The sequence below is a fragment of the Mchenga conophoros genome, linkage group LG2, assembly GCF_057382185.1.
Source record: "Mchenga conophoros isolate Kocher_MC1m ecotype Shallow Benthic linkage group LG2, M_conophoros_male_GT1.1, whole genome shotgun sequence".
NCBI classification, from domain to species: domain Eukaryota; kingdom Metazoa; phylum Chordata; class Actinopteri; order Cichliformes; family Cichlidae; genus Mchenga; species Mchenga conophoros.
Genome location: NC_140527.1, coordinates 30,218,231 through 30,235,840, shown reverse-complemented (window position 1 = coordinate 30,235,840; position 17,610 = coordinate 30,218,231). Strand labels below are relative to the sequence as shown.

Here is a 17,610-nt window from a genome sequence, read left to right as displayed (position 1 = left end):
CACAACATACTTCATACCGTGTACATTATAACATACCTTAATAGACTCATTTCTGTAATATACTCACATATCTATATTATTGCTAATATATATTGTAATATATCTATATCACTTAAGCACTTCTGGATGGATGCAAACTGCATTTCGTTGCCCTGTACCTGTGCATGTGCAATGACAATAAAGTTGAATTCTAATTCTAATTCTAATTCTAATTTTAGTGCAAAAAATAACAAACCTATTGGACTCACAATATCTCCATTCTTATTTACTTTCCATCTGAATCAGAATCTGATTGTTAGGTATTTTAGTACCATGGTAGCATTTACTGGATATTGTTTTATAGTGACATTATGCAGGAAAACTCTGTCATTCAATAAGGCCCCTTTGTTTTAGTTATTTTTCTCTCTGACCCAAGAATTGATGTGTAAGACTCACAGGCTGGTACCCCAAGGTCGAAAATACCACAGAGATGAGACCACTTCCTTACTCCCATCCTCCCTTTTTCTTTATCTCCTGGAAAAGGCTCGTTAAAGGCTAGGTGGTTTGTTTCAGAATTCACTGATGAAAGAACTCTGTATTCTATGTCTAGGAGTGTATTTTGCTGGGATGATCATAAATTGTAGCTGAGCTGATAAACTACACACAGGATACTTCTTTGCTCACAAGGCAGGAAGACGTTTCCTTATTTGGTCTGTACCGGTTTGAACTGGGAAAGCTGACACACGAACCTTTTTTTCATCTATATAAACTGCTGTGTATCAAATAAACCTTTGAGTCGATTGGGAAGGCAACCTAAAGCAGTCTCTGTTTTCTTGTTCTCCCAAGCTGCTCCCGAGCTCGTACTAACACGCTGAATGGCATACCTGAGTGTTACTTTAAATAATTAGGAATCTTAGAAGGAAAGGACAGAACTCTGCTTATCGCTCACGCCACGGAGGAAACCCGGGAAGGCAATTTCCTTCAATTTTGGTGTCAGAAGTGGGATTACTGACAGAAGGTAAATATGCGTCTTTCATATTTATATAGAGACCTATTATACCTCTCTCAGTGATCGATCCATAAAAAAACGGGATATGCTGACGAAGTTTCACTTAGTGATCCAGAGAGATACACTGACTGACTTCCTCAGTCCCCGAATAAAGTAAATTAACCCTTGTGTGGTGTTGGTGGACACAGGAAGTTGCCTGTTGTCTTGAATATTTTAATTTTGTTTAAGTTGCTCACTCAGAAAGAGTGACACAGGAAGTTGCCTGTTGTCTTAAATACTTCTCGTTAAGTGAGAAGTTGCTCACCAAAGAGTGACACAGGAAGTTGCCTGTTGTCTTAAATACTTCTCGTTAAGTGAGAAGTTGCTCACCAAAGAGTGACACAGGGAGAAGTTGAACGGGTCTCACAGACCCGATTACCATACAAGGGTTAAAAGCAGTAAATTAAAAGCAGAAAGACACAGGAAGTTGCCTGTTGTTTTACGAGAAGTTGCTCGTTAAGCGAGAAGTTGCTCGCTAAGTGAGAGTTGCTCACACAAACAAAAATTGCTAGCAATAAATTTAAAGTGACCTCAGCTGTGCCGCAGCGAAAATACTAACCTAAATCCTCCTAGCGTGTAAACCCCTCTGGAAATCACTGAACATGGGTCAGAATAATTCAAAGACCACAGACAGGTCCGATAAAAAATCTAAAGTACCTGTAAAACCAAAAATTAATAAAATACAAAATAAAGTTTCAAATAACGGCTCAGTATAACTCCCATTTCCGGTTACGTGTAACCTACGTCCGCGAATCGGTGAAGACGTCCATGATCACGTATCCAGAACATGCGGGAGTGCTTATGTGACTGACTTTGTTTACAACTTAAGAAGTTCAATGCATTCTAATTTCTTTTCGGAGCCTTATCCCGAACGATTATCGCCAGAAAACAGGTCAGTAGAAATGTTGAATATCATTTGTGATAAGAAAAGTAGTCTGCTTAAAAAGTCCTGTAGAAAATATATGATAGAATGCCGCGACGTGATGCATCAAATGTTACCGCTATGGACAAAAGGAGGGTAAATAATGACAAAGTCGCCGATTTCTTTAAGAATCTAAAGAAATTCCTGCTAACAATGTCCAGAGACAAAATTGACTTAAATGCAGTAACTATGTGTAAACAGAAGCCTGATGAATCCATCCTAGTATTCATGAAACGCTTTATGCACTGTTGGACAAGCTAGAGGTGCAAATTTAGCTCAGTTTTCCAGCAGCCGCAGACACCCAAAGCAAAAATGAATTTGTGTATTTCATTTAACATAAAGGGTGAAATGTTTGCTGACACTGATAACAGCTTATGTTTTCTCTGCCCTATGTACCGACATGATGGAGAAGGAACATCCTCTGTGTCAGCTGGACCCTCAGCAGAGAATGAACTCAACATCCTTTTTGTCCGGTACTCTATGTCACACACTGTGCCAAAAAAAACGTGTACAGACGCCACTACCAGGTAATCCCATGACTGGGAGCCACACTTTTGTTTCTCTCACACTGTTCAACAACATGATAACTGCTCACACAAGTGAAGGTCAAACAGTGATTTTGTTACATAACTCAGACATAGGTTACGAAAAATGTCGTCACATAGATCTAACCTACCCTATCCACTGTACTATTTCTGCAGTTACATTGCCAGCTGAATACCAGAATATGACATTATGGTCAAAAAGTGAGAATGATATAGGATTTATTGACTGTACACTTTATCACGTACACCTATTAAAACACAACAAGCAGTATATGTCAAGCAGCATCCCATTTCCACGGAAAAAGCCGCAGCCCTAGATGTCATGATAGGAGATTTATTGACTACAGGAGCAATAAAGCCCACACTCCTGTCAATCCTGTGCCAAAGCCTAACAAACCTGGCGTATGGCGTTTCATACAAGACTTAAGGCAAATTAATGCAGTCAACATTCCTCTGCCACCTCTCGTTTCAGATGTTCACAGCATATTGACATGCATTGCATACACACTTTACCGTGGTGGATTTATGCTCCGCTCCTTTTTCTCATGAAGACACACAGCCGTTATTTGCATTCACACATAGAAATAAGCAGTACACTTGGACTCGTTTGCCCCAAGGCATGATAGACAGCTCTGCTGCTTTCTCAATGGTGCTTCACTCCTCCAGGGCTGCACCCTGATCCACATGTGGATGACCTCCTCCTCTGTGCTGAAAGTGAAAAACTATGTCAAACTGCTACACACATGCTTCTCCAGCACCTCCAAAAGACTGGCCACAAAGCATCTGCAAAGAAAATGCAGTACTGTCAGACTTCTGTTCAATATTTGGGATTCACACTGTCTCACGGAAAACGTTCCATGACTGCAGACAGGGTCAAAGCTGTGACCTCCGTCCCTCGTCCCACTAGACAGAAGGAAATGTCGTCCTTCTTAGGCATGGTGAACTATTGCAGACAGTGGATACCAGACTGTTCTTTTCATGACCACATTCTGCGTGACTGTTGTAAAAAAAGAGAAGCCTCCTCGAATACTGTGATCCACAGAAATGACTGCCTCTTTCAATGCATTACAGGGAGTGCTGACCTCCGCCACTCAAAGGTGCTGCCTGAATTGTTCAGGAATGCCGGCCTGCCTGAGGGCAGTAGCAGCTTGCTCTATCATGATAAGGGACTGCGAGAAACTTACACTCTCACATGACACTATTCTACACACCAATCACCAGGTCACGACCATTATAGCAAACATAACTACACAACATATGCAAATCTCACTATAAAAGCGAGCAGCACACCTGATTCGCCAGCACATTTATTGATCCTATGCTGTGTTCTTCTGACCGACAGGATGGCTCAGACAGGCTTGACGACCATGACTGCATGACACGTATACAGGAATCCACAGCACCACGTCCAGATTTAGAGCAAACACCTATCTCAGACTCAGCCACGGTTTATGTGGACGGGTCCTGTTCAAGGCCGAATGACAACTCATTTCTTTGTGGCTATTCAGTGGTAACAGTGCCTGACATCATACTAGAGGCTCACTCATTACCATTTCACTCAGCACAAAAAGCAGAGCTCATGGCTTTAATACGCGCCTGTGAGCTACATTTGGATAAGCATGTGACGATTTACGCAGACAGCCGCTATGCATTTGGCGTTGTGCATGACTTTGGCACATTGTGGAGACAAAGAGGATTTAGATCTACTGATGGAAAATAAATTGCTAAATTCTGATTTTGTTCAAAGACTTTTGCAGGCTATACAGCTGCCATCGGCCGTTGCAGTTGTAAAAACGAATGGACACAGTACAGCTGACACAGACGAAGCAACAGGTAATGCCTTAGCAGACGTGACAGCCAAGGCTGCAGCTGCATCACAGCTCCCACCTCCACAGGAAGTATTATCTGTGCCCCTACAGCTGCCACTTGTTACACTCCCAGACTATTTAGACACAAATGTTGATTTAAAATTCATACAAGAGCAAGCCTCTTCATGTGATTACACCTATTGGGAGAATAATGACTGTACCTTAGATGACAGAGATGGCCTATACAAAATCTTAAGGGTTTGATTGCCCTCCCATATTCCCTGATGCCAGTCCTTGCCCGACATTTTCACTGTGTGAGTCATGTCGGACAAAGAGGGGTAATAGGGGCAATAAAATCAAGATTTGTAATTGAGAAAACATCACATGCAGTAAAAAGCATATTAGCAACCTGTCTAACATGTGCACGAACTAATGTAGGAAAACCAAAAGCAAAACATCAGCATTTACCACAACCAGATTTTCCATTTCATACATTACAAATTGATTTCACACACATGCCAGCGCAAGGAAGCATCAAGTACTTACTGGTAATAGTGGATCAATTTAGTAAATGAGTAGAAGCTTATCCAACCTCAAAAGAAACTGCAGAAGTAGTCTATCAAAAGTTGAGCAATGAAATAATACCCAGATTCGGAATACCTCACCAGATTAACAGTGATAGAGGATCTTCATTCACATTAGAAGTAATTCAAAAGTGTGCTAAAACTTTAATGACCTGGGTCAAATTACTTCCTCAAGTCCTCTGTGAGATTAGAATGACTCCATCTGCAGTAACCAAATTATCTCCATTTGAAATAAGATTATTTCCAACACCATGGTCAGCTTCAAGAGGGGCACCGCTAGTAGAAGGTGATGTATATTGCATTGTCCACTGATGTTCACAACCTGGTAGAAAAACTGAATAATAACTATCAGAAAGTTTGTCTCTCTCAGCTTTTCCCCTCCACAGTTCCACCAGTGGAGACAAGGAGACGCATGTTGGAGAAGCCACTAAAACCAAGGACTCTCTGGGAGGCCGCGCGTGTTCCAGCCCCAGACTGTACTGGCAGTGACGAAGAACCAGCATCCTTACGGACGGACAACCTCAGTGGATTCATGCCAGCAGGGTTAAGACCAGCCCAATCGGACCATCTCAGGCGTCGGATCAAGCAGACGACATCTCCGGCGAGCCAGCGCCCGGAACTAGAGCAAATAAACACACGGGTAGACGACATCTCAGGCGAGCCAGCGCCCGGATCCAATGTACACACACACAATCACTGATTAACACACAACGCCTGAAAGAGCCAAGACTCAGAGAGCTCTTTGATGCTTCACCAGAACAACAACAAGGTACTCAAACATCCAGCAGGAACAGAAAGCCAAAAGTACCACATGATGTCTAACCTGATAAAGCCAGACTCATTTCATCCTGATAATGGAGAAAATGAAATGCCCATTGTCATCATACGACGCTTATTCTGTGTCTCTCGAACCTGGGACCAGGCCAGGAGACGACTGAAGAACTGTCTTTCTTATATATTTAGGTTATTTATCATATCTATCGCATTAACCTTAGGATTTCTCTTTGCTATTTTGTATTGTAAACTGCAACCATGTTCACATTTCTGCAGGTCATATTTTGCTGACTATACCTCATGCTCCATTTTGCAAGACACCTACTTAATGCACTCATTACGTTCCCTAAAATCAGTAAATAGCAACATAGACGCCACTAATAAACCATCTTATGCGCCCTCTAGAACAGGAGCTAACGCCTGGTATGAAAATGCCAGAACAGCCGCTCGTGATTTAGGAAACAGTAACTGTTATGTCTGTTCAAAGGCTAATCCAGAACAGGTAATAGTAGGATACCCCATATCCGGTTTCCCCCTCACTGAGGGACTAGAGAAAATCGGCGGAGATAATGCTCTCTTTAAAGACACTTTACAGTTGACTCTGAGCCCTCTCGACTGCCTACTTAGACACACACACACACCAACTAACCCTGAGACTCCATTAGGCGAATTATTGAAGTTATCTAATGACACCGCAGGGACCTGCGCCCCAATGAAACGCCCTAAGAATAGGTTAAAGCCCTCACTGCCCTTAGGACAGATCCCTCTCCATTTTAATACTAGTATGATATGTCTGCGCAGACTAAAGTTAACTGGCCCAGACACACACATAGATTATACAAAGGATAACTATACATTCTTCTCTGACTCCCCAGGTGCACGCTGTAATGAGACATGGCTAGCTGTCTCTATGGCTGAAGTTTTATCCTATCTGGAGGAACACACACACAGTTCAAGTTCGAGCAGAGACTCGATCATTGTTCCCCCAGACGGTGTATTAAATGACACTGACTGGGGGGAGTTAGTTAAATCACACATGGTCACGCGCCTGACCAGACCAATCCCACATGCTTATTGGATGTGCAATAATACTCTTAGATTAGCTTTACCTGTTAATTGGACCGGTACCTGTGGTCTAGTAACCGTTGATGTATGCTGTACTTTCATTCCTAATAACACCGCTCCTAACGGTTCATTCACACAAGCTATGAATAAACTTGAAGCATTGCAGATAGAACTAATTGCCAATACAGGTCACGGTCAGTGGCTACATAAGTGGCTACAGGACATGTTTGGGAGATGGAAGGAACTAATTGTAGCCTTTGTAACCGTTGCAGCATGTTTTTGATGATTATTGTCTGTTGTGTGGTACCCTGTGTACGTTCAATGATAACCCGTATAGCTACTAGTACAGCTACTTCAATGTATTTGCAATTGGCACAAATTGACCCAGATTATGTGTCAGATGTTACCAATGATGTTCCTGATGTGTATATTGAACATTAGGTTGTGAACTATTACATTTTATGATTTGCTTTTTATATTATGTTATTACATTTGTGATTTTTCCTTTCTATTTGAGTTATTATTTTTAAAAAAATAATAAAAGAGGGGAACTGTTAGGTATTTTAGTACCATGGTAGCATTTACTGGATATTGTTTTATAGTGACATTATGCAGGAAAACTCTGTCATTCAATAAGGCCCCTTTGTTTTAGTTATTTTTCTCTCTGACCCAAGAATTGATGTGTAAGACTCACAGGCTGGTACCCCAAGGTCGAAAATACCACAGAGATGAGACCACTTCCTTACTCCCATCCTCCCTTTTTCTTTATCTCCTGGAAAAGGCTCGTTAAAGGCTAGGTGGTTTGTTTCAGAATTCACTGATGAAAGAACTCTGTATTCTATGTCTAGGAGTGTATTTTGCTGGGATGATCATAAATTGTAGCTGAGCTGATAAACTACACACAGGATACTTCTTTGCTCACAAGGCAGGAAGACGTTTCCTTATTTGGTCTGTACCGGTTTGAACTGGGAAAGCTGACACACGAACCTTTTTTTCATCTATATAAACTGCTGTGTATCAAATAAACCTTTGAGTCGATTGGGAAGGCAACCTAAAGCAGTCTCTGTTTTCTTGTTCTCCCAAGCTGCTCCCGAGCTCGTACTAACACGCTGAATGGCATACCTGAGTGTTACTTTAAATAATTAGGAATCTTAGAAGGAAAGGACAGAACTCTGCTTATCGCTCACGCCACGGAGGAAACCCGGGAAGGCAATTTCCTTCACTGATGACAATCAAAAGAGGAGAAGGTTCTTTGTCTTTGCTGGCTCCTTTGTATCTACACTGTTCCTGCAGCAGGGCCTCAAGGCCGGTCCAAACCTCTTGGGTCAAGCACAGTAGCTATCTTGAGCCATTGATGGTTGCGTGTAGCTACACATTGAGATTGGTCCTTTGTGAAGGCAGTATTAAATTTCACCATGTAGTTTGAGTCATCATCAGAGATCTCCGTGGGGTGATGCAGGTGGTAGAAGCAGGTAAAACAACTGAAGATGAGACATATGTCTCACCTCCAAGAAGCTCAGTCACAAACCCGTAGCAGACAATTCAGGAAAGTCATTATTAATCTACACATATTAACTGTCAAGTATGGAGCTTTTTAAAGAAACAGTAACAATAAGTTAAAAATAGTTTTATTTACCTGTTCAGGTCCATCACAGGGACGATAGTTCAAGTCCAGTGTCGGGAATCATTTCTGCGTACTACAGTGCGTGGAGTAATGGTATTTTATCACTTTTCTGCAGAAGGGAACATAGGGAAGGGAAGAAGGCCATTGCAGAGGATGCTCTGAATGTAATGGGAAGCTGTATCCCGTGAGTAGCTGAGCCAACTTAGCGGGCTAAAGAGGCGGCTGTGGGCAGGCACTACACTTCAGCCAGATGAGAAGCTCCGGGGAGTTGTAACTGTATGGTATGAACTGCTATCAGGGTAGGAGATGTTCACACCTGTGCGTCCAAACTGCAAATGAATCGCAAATTAGGCGATGACGTCTGAGGAGTTGGCAACACTGCGCACAACAGTGGGAACAGTGTTGCCAACTCCTCAGTAAGGAAGATCGCTATTGGTTGTCCTAAAAGTCGCTAGAAGTCGCTAAATGACGTCATCGCCTAATTTGCATAATTGGTCATGCTAATCTAATTGTAACCTATGTTGTTGGAGAGAGAAATAACATCGTTGAAGAGACATAAAGTGAGTAAAAAACGTCCTAAATGCATTTAGAATTTATTTAGAACTACAAATTAAATTTCTTTTAGCAATTATTGTTTTTTTTTAATGTCACAATTCCAAACCTGCTCCTTTACCCGGGCTTGGACCGGCAAAAGTGACCCAAAATAGGCACTCTGGTGGAGTTACTTTGTGTGTGTGTTTATAACTAGTTTTAAACCTTGTAATCCACAAAACAGCATATGAGTAAAAGAGTAAAAGAAGAACTGACTGCGTTACAGCACCCGCTGCTTGTTGAGAGAAAAAACGATACGCGCTTTCACGTCTTTTTTTAGCAACTTTTTTTAGAGAAAAAGTCGCTAAGGGGTCTGAAAACTCGCTAAATATAGCGACAAAGTCGCTAAGTTGGCAACACTGAGTGGGAAAGCAATACTCACAGATGCAGGCAGAGGCGCACCCCTGCCCTCCTGTTGATTTTACTTGAAATAGTCTTTTGGCACAGCAGTTGGAAAGTTGGATCACCTAGCACGTTTTTTAACCCCTGTCTTCTACCACTAATAGTGGTCTACAGTCAGAGCAATCCATATTTAATCAAGTTTGGGCTGCCAACACCTTTTATTGGTACTCGAACTGGGACTGCTAATGCTAAACGCTCCCACAGTTTCTGTGTTCGCTGCAACATGTTTTGCTTTAGATGGTACCGTAAGGTTGAAGTATTTCGATGGTATGCCAACTACTTTTTGCACAGTTTGCACAAAACCACACTTTTATCAAGGCTTCCGTTGGGTAGTCATTTGAAATGAAATTTGCTTCTGATCAGTCCTAGCAACACGCATATGCACTAGGTTTAAATGAACTTCAAACTGTAATCCACTTACAAAACGGTCTCATTTTATTAGAACAATTCACACTTGCATCCTTTCATGGTACATTTTATATATCGTCTCAACACGTTTTTAAACATGATGAAAGGACAGAGGGTGTTTGTGTGGTGTGCAGACAAGATTTTACTTCCCATTGTAATGAATGTTATCTTTCATAATTAAGAACTACTTAGAACAAAGTGGCAACAGTTTGAGAAGACATTTAGGACAGTGACATCCTGGCAGTACATTTTCTTAAAGCAAATTAGAGCTGCAAGACGACTGTGAGTCTTCATAATTACAAGTGCACATTAAGGTGTCTAATGCTGGCAATGAATACACGTTCTTTTTAAAACCACATGCCATGTGTGACCACAGCTGACATGCACTACACTGACACCACTCGCACCATTTTTCATAGAGTTCCTCCTCTTGTCGTTGAAATGAGCATGACAGATGCAGCAAAAGTAAGAGGCCTCTAAAACACACAAAAAGTGTGGTTGTTGGATCAGAATATTAGATGTAATGAATATAACAGATGGATAAGACACTACTTTATCTGAAGATGTACCATCTGTAGCTACTAGCACTGCCTCAATTCTGCATGTTTCCACAGACTCCTCTGGGCTCTGTGCACCTAAAGAAAAGGTCACAGGTTGTAGTTGGTAAAATTCTTAATTTACAAACAACGGCTGCACAAAAATGCAATTATTTTCCTTTCATTACTGCTTCTCACTTCAAGAAATTGCCCTGTAAGATTTACTTGTCAGTATTTCGTCAAAATAAGTAGTATGTTGTGACATTAATGTTGTGGATGTTTAATTTAATAAAGCCTGCAGACAAACAGTGAGCGGTAGCCAGTATCCTTTAACCAAAAAAGAACAAAAACCCAAGCTTGGTGCGAGCAGCCATCACACCGGGCAAATGACCGGCAGAGTCTCTACTGGACCCAGAACAGCCCTGGGTTAAATACTTCCTAAAGGAACAAAACGGTCTCATTTTATTAAAACAATCCACATTTGCATCCATTCATGGTGCATTTTACATATCGCCTTAACACGTTATTACACACGATGAAAGGACAGAGGGTGTTTGTGTGTTGTGCAGACAAGATTTTACATCCCATTGTAATTAATGTTATGTGTTATAATTTAGAACTACTTAGAACAAAGTATCAACATTTTGAGAAGACATTTAGGACAGTGACATCCTGGCAGTACATTTTCTTAAAGCAAATTAGAGCTGCAAGACGACTGTGAGTATTCACAATTACAAGTGCACAGTAAGGTGTCTAATGCTGGCAATGAATACACGTTCTTTTTAAAACCACATGCCATGTGTGACCACAGCTGACATGCACTACACTGACACCACTCGCTCCATTTTTCATAGAGTTCTTCCTCTTGTCGTTGAAATGAGCATGACAGATGCAGCAAAAGTAAGAGGCCTCTAAAACACACAAAAACTGGGGTTTTTGGATCAGAATATTAGCTGTAATGTACATAACAGATGGATAATACACTACTTTATCTGAAGACGTACCATCTGTAGCTCCTTGCACTGCCTCAATTCTGCATGTTTCCACAGACTCCTCTGGGCTCTGTGCACATAAAAAGAAGGTCACAGGCTAGCAGCACATGTAGTTGGGAAAATTCTTAATTTCCAAACACCGCTGCAAAAAATGCAATTATTCTCCTCCCATTACTGCTTCTCACTTCAAGAAATTGTCAAAATAAGTCGTATGTTGTGACATCAGTGTTGGAAGTTTTTATTTAATAAAGCCTGCAGACAAACGGTGAGCGGCAGCTAACATCCCTTAACCAAAAAAGAACAAAAACCCAAGCTTGGTGGGAGCAGCCATCGCACAGGGCAAATGATCAGCAGTCTCTCCTGAACCCAGAACAGTCCTGGGTTAAATACTTCCTACAGGAATAATAGGCTCCCCAAAAAGAAAGTTCAAACTCCCTTGCTACTTCTTACAGTAGTTGAAACCAAAAGACTCTTCCCCCCACTCTAGGGTCTTTGTGTGTGAATACTTCCCCCCCCCAACTTCCTGAGATACTATCTGTTAACAGCATGAGGCTACGTCCACACTAATGCGTTTTCAAACGAAAACGCATCGTTTTCTCTCCGTTTTGGCCTCCTGTCCACACTGAGACGGCATCTTCCCCAAGGAAAAATGCAGCGTTTTGAAAACGCTCTCGAAAACGCATACATTTCAAAATGGAGAAGTAAATGGAGCTCTAAAATGATGATGCATTTTAGTCATGTGACGCAGTCATGTAACCAATTAAACAAAGATAGCGGCGTGCATTATACAGCAGTTGTTTGCTCTCAATTTTGACTGCCCTAAAAAAGATTAATATCAGTTTGTACATGCTCCAGATAGCTTTTCTTCAAATCCTTTAATTCTCACTCGCGTTTGCACATGTGCAGGACTGGAACAAAAATGCCGTTTTCAAATCTATCCAGCTAGTGTGGTTGTAGCCTGAATGTGTGAGACACTGAGACATGATAAAAACCAGCGGCACCAAAGCATTATACAATAAATAATGTGAATAACACATAAATAAAAGAAATTCCTTTACATCAACAACAATAACATATTTTTGTTGCAGCACAATGGCTCTAACATCAACACATCCAAAATGATGTACCCAGGTATACTGTTGAGACAATGCCGGTCTCTGCGATTCTTTTGGTCCTGGTAGAGATCACGCTGAGATGTTCCATGTTTTACACAATCTTTTTATTACCCATTATTCTTACAGATACATCTGGAGATCAGCACACTGCATTCCTATGCTAAAGTTCCTGACGGACAGGAAGCAGCATGTGAGGCTGGGAAAGAATGTCTCGGACTCTCGGACCATCAGCACCGGCTCCCCTCAGGGCTGTGTTCTTTCTCCTCTGCTCTTCTCCCTGTACACCAACTGCTGCACCTCCACCCACCAGTCTGTCAAGCTAATCAAGTTTGCAGATGACACCACCGTTATTGGGCTCATCTCGGACGGGGATGAGTCTGCCTACAGGAGGGAGGTTGAACGTCTGGTGTCTTGGTGCAGCCACAACAACCTGGTGCTGAATGCCCAGAAGACAGTGGAGATTATTGTGGACTTCAGGAAGCACACAGCCCCACTCCCCCCCATCATCCTGACTGACACCCCCATCACCTCTGTGGACTCATTCTGCTTCCTGGGTACCACCATCACTCAGGACCTGAAGTGGGAGCCCACCATCACCTCTGTCATCAAGAAAGCCCAGCAGAGGATGTACTTCCTGAGGCAGCTGAAGAAATTCAACCTGCCAACACGGACGATGATGCAATTCTACACCGCAATCATTGAGTCCATCCTCACCTCCTCCATCACCGTGTGGTACGCTGGAGCCTAGGGATGGGTACCGGTGTCCGGTGCCATGATGGCACCGGTTCTGACATAAACGGTAGTAACCAGACCGAAAAGCAGCGCACATTTCGGTGCTTTATTTCGGTGCTTTTTTTTCCTGAGCTGTGATACACTTTAGATTCTAGCCAATCATTTTACGTTTCTGAGGATAGTAGGCGGGGCCAGGTACGTACGTACGTTCTGTTAAAGCAGAGCTACAGATTAAAAATGCCCAAGGCGAAGCGGTTAAAAGTCTGGCTGTACTTCATAGCAAAATATGCAAACTCAGCAGCCTGCAACAAGTGCTTTAAGCTGATACTGTGATACTGTCAAAGGAGGTAACACCTCAAATCCGATGAAACACCTGGCGACACATAGCATTTTTTTTAAAAGCCCAGAAATGCGCCGTATTTGATAGCTTGCTGCGAGACCTGACACCGAGCACATCTACTGCGGGTGGGTTGCCTGTTATGCAACATCCCCCAAAAACACGAAGAGGAGAGTCCTGGCCCCTAGCCCTGCCAGTGTAGCAGAAATGATGACGGATGATGATGGCAGCAGCAGCCGTTCTTCTCTGCGTGGGTAGGGTACCACGTTATTACATTAATGCATGTAAGGTGAACTAGCAAACATCATCATAGCTACATGCTGCTGTCTTCTTGTTTGATGGCAGATACTCCCTTCACCCTGGCTAAAAACGCTAAAATGACCAAAGAAAAAGTGGAAAACAGTTAAACATGAGAGGTTTAGGACAAAGTTTGTGTTTTTTCCATTGTTTAAGCACTGCTTCCAGCCAAGAGTGATACCATATATGCCCCATAGCTGCAGAAAAGGCTAACATTGTTATATTTTTACAAAAAAACAGCTGAACATGAGAGGTTTTTGGACCAATTTTGTGTTCTCCATTCTTTAAGCACCGGTTTGAGCACCGTTTGAGCACCGGCACCGTTTCAAAAGTACCGATTTGGCACCGGTATCGGATAAAACCTAAACGATACCCATCCCTACTGGAGCCACTATCAGGGACAAACAGAGACTGCAGCGTGTTGTGCGCTCTGCTGAGAAGGTGATTGGCTGTAGACTCCCATCTCTGCAGGACCTGTACACCTCCAGGACACTGCGGCGTGCAGCTCGGATCTCAGCTGACCCTTCTCACCCTGGATACAGTCTGTTTGACCTGCTCCCCTCAGGCAGGAGGCTCCGGTCCATTCGCACCAGAACCTCTCGCCATAAGAACAGTTTCTTCCCCTCTGCTGTTGGACACATGAACAATAAACGTACGACTGTTCCCACCACTAACACATGACCCTACGCTGTGTTCACTGCATCATTCCATGTTTTGGCACTGATCACCACCTGCACTCATGTATATATCTTTCTACGTAGCACTTTTAATTCTTATTCTTACTTTTATTTTTTCATGTCTATTTAAGCGCAATTTATGACAGTATGTTTGCACTGAAGCACCGCAGCAATTTCCTAATGTTGTAAACCTCCTCAACATTTGGCAATAAAACCCTTTCTGATTCTAAAGGCTGATCTAAAGAACTCCACACAACAGTTACAGTTATAACCTCTGGTCTCCTCCCCCCTACAGTAAACACCCCCACAATGGAAATACACTAGTACAGCGGCCAAGGGTGCTGACACCCTGACCCCCATCTACTTTTATGGTAGTGCCCGTTTGCCCTTTGTCTGCTCCTCACCTTTAGTAACTCTTGCTACTGTCCTGGGGGTGGGGGTTGATTGTCCTCCTGCCCTGCGCCTCAGTTCTTTGTTCCCATCCCAGGCCTTTTTTTTCTATTTTCTATTCTTACACTCATTAACCACAATATTATAATGTTGCAAGCAGTCACAAACTATATTCTCTTTAACTCTGATGTACATTAAGGAATCTATTCTCAACAATCCCCCTTTTGATCTCTCCAATGAGAGATCACATCACACCTGTCCTTCATCCTGGGGGAAAACTGGTTTCCTAAACCTGACGGACTCTCTTTGTGTGAATGCTTTTCCCACTTCCTCAGATAAAATCTGTTTAACTGCTTGAAAAGGGTGGTGTGGAGTAGACAACCTTCACTATCCATTCTCTCAGTCTTCTTTTTTATGCGTGGGGTGGGTCTCTGCATTCTTCCTCCTCTTCTTTCTTCAGTCTCAGGGGTAGACTACCCTGAGACCTTGCCACAGACCAGGGGATTATTCTGCCCCTGTGGTTGAGGTCTGGGTGTTCTTTGACTCATCTGAGTCAGGGCTCGATTCCCCCTTTGGTGCTCAGGTTGCTCCTTGTTTCTTCACCGACCTTCCTGGATCCTCAGCTACTGCACACTGGCTCCAGTGGTACCTGGCTTCGCCTTTGCCCTTGTCCTGTCCACCTCGGCTCCGACCACTTTCTTTTGATCGCTTTCAGACGTACCCACCAGGCTTCCTACAGCGTGTTTCCTGCAGCAAGCTGTGCTCTCTCTCTAACCCATGTGTCTCTTCAATCGCTCTTGTTCTGATTCCTGGGGGCAAGACTGGTCGTCCATCTGGTCCTCTTGAAGCCTTCTCTCCAGGTCTCAGTCTGCATCTTATGGGTGATCTCCTTCCGTCAGTTTGGTCACTGCACCTGTAATTAAAAATTAAAACTACTCCGGCAAACAAAAAAAAACAAAAAAAAACAAACAAACATTCAAACAAACAAACATTTACACAGTAAACATCTGAAATGATGACAGCCTTTCATATTTTAATACCATCACATGGGAAGGACCAGTCCTTATTTTGGGATAGTTGGAGTAAAAGATAAAGATTGTTTCAACTTGCTGAAAGTTTTGACTTCACAAAATCAGGTTTTTAGCACATCAGTGTCAGTGTGAACAAATCCACTCTCTAGTGAATTTTATTACAATTATCTAGAATGTTGTTACACTGTGCATGATTACAAAATCCACTGCTGTCAGGGATGAACAGTGCACAACTCTCATAGTTGCCAGTTTCAAGTGTATTTTGTCACAACAGTAAGAAGTCTCCAAAGGTTGATTCTGTTCATCTGGATGTAGCGTTTTCAGTGGGAGAAACGTCTCGTCACTCATCCAAGTGACTTCTTCAGTCTCAGCTGACTGCAGGTTTCCCCAATCTTATAAACAGTATATTTGCATAATGACTGAAAGGAGCCCCCTGAAGGAACAGTGGGCTCGGAGGTCAGTTCCTTCATCATGATTATGCAAATTCTCATGACCATTGATCAAAGACCCATGAGTACCAGTAAGAAAGAAGTGCAAAAATTCAATTGTCAGAAGTGGGATTCGAACCCACGCCTCCAGGGGAGACTGCGACCTGAACGCAGCGCCTTAGACCGCTCGGCCATCCTGACATATTGAAACTTACTACTAGTTGAATAATCCCGCGCAGTTGCTGATTTCCATTTGACATACTTGTATGTTAAGTGCATGTAATAAACAAAAACAAATAAAAAATAATTACAAAGAAAATATATTGATTTTAAAGTTTGTGTTAAATGTTGTAAGTCAGATCGAAATAGAAAGATCAGGTGTGGGTGGACAGGAATGATTCGATGTCAACAACTTGATTGGACGGCCAAAGTGTGAAATGTGACGTCCTGTGAGGGAAGCGTGAAAAAGCGTGAGCAGGTATAAAAATTAGGTAAAAAAAAGACATTCTGGGTTCTTCCATTTTGTCTTTTGCGAGATGAGCAGTTGGGAAGGTTGGATCTAAGAGGTTCACAGTTGAAAGTTCAAGCAGAGACGCTAGAGGGGGAACCACAGCCCAACCTGTGAACTGGTTTCAAATGAATGCCCAGCTGCTTTCCTGTTGGGTGATTTTCATCAACACAGAACACGGGGATAAATGCATTTTTGGTTCCATCCTCTCTCCTCACCAATAAAATAAGAATAAAATCTGTATTAGCTCAACGTGGTTTAGTCAGATAAGTGTTGTTTACATACATAATTGTTTGGCGACCATAAACATGCATGTGTTATCATCAAATTTTCATCTCATGCTGCTGTTACACATGCTACAGATTTAAAACAAGTGGGGCTTAAAACTTTACTTTGGAAGACATAAATATTATACTTCACAAAACACATAGCTGCTGTTCAGCCATGGAAACCAATACCACGATGTTCATGCTTGTTTGTTTTTTGATGTTAAAGACAGAGGAGGTTTAGTTGGCTGTACAGTTGTTGAGTCAGCAGCGTGTTTGTGACTTTTACTCTGTAACTTTGTGTGGTGTGCAACTGAATTTCACACAGCTCTTTAGTACTACTCTTTAGTGATTGACAAGTGTTTTGTAAAGGCATGGTTAGCTGCTTGATTTTATACAGCGTTCACTGAAAACACAATTCATACAGAAATTCAAAGTGCCAGAGAAGATATGTAGTATGGTTTCACCTCGCAAATATCAGGTCCCACCGAGATTTGAACTCGGATCGCTGGATTCAGAGTCCAGAGTGCTAACCATTACACCATGGAACC

At 42.4% G+C, this 17,610-nt stretch overlaps 1 long non-coding RNA gene and 2 other non-coding genes across 3 annotated transcripts; 1 reads left to right on the top strand and 2 right to left on the bottom strand.

The window, feature by feature from the left end:
* Positions 1-1,692: 1,692 nt before the first annotated feature.
* LOC146582246 (uncharacterized) lies at positions 1,693-7,773 on the top strand. Its single transcript, XR_014894583.1, has 2 exons — positions 1,693-1,919; positions 5,257-7,773. It is a non-coding gene; the product is annotated as an uncharacterized LOC146582246 (long non-coding RNA).
* An 8,630-nt stretch (positions 7,774-16,403) lies between these two features.
* Positions 16,404-16,486, bottom strand: trnal-cag (transfer RNA leucine (anticodon CAG)). Its single transcript has one exon. It is a non-coding gene; the product is annotated as a tRNA-Leu (tRNA).
* Positions 16,487-17,538: 1,052 nt separating this feature from the next.
* On the bottom strand, positions 17,539-17,610 carry trnaq-cug (transfer RNA glutamine (anticodon CUG)). Its single transcript has one exon. It is a non-coding gene; the product is annotated as a tRNA-Gln (tRNA).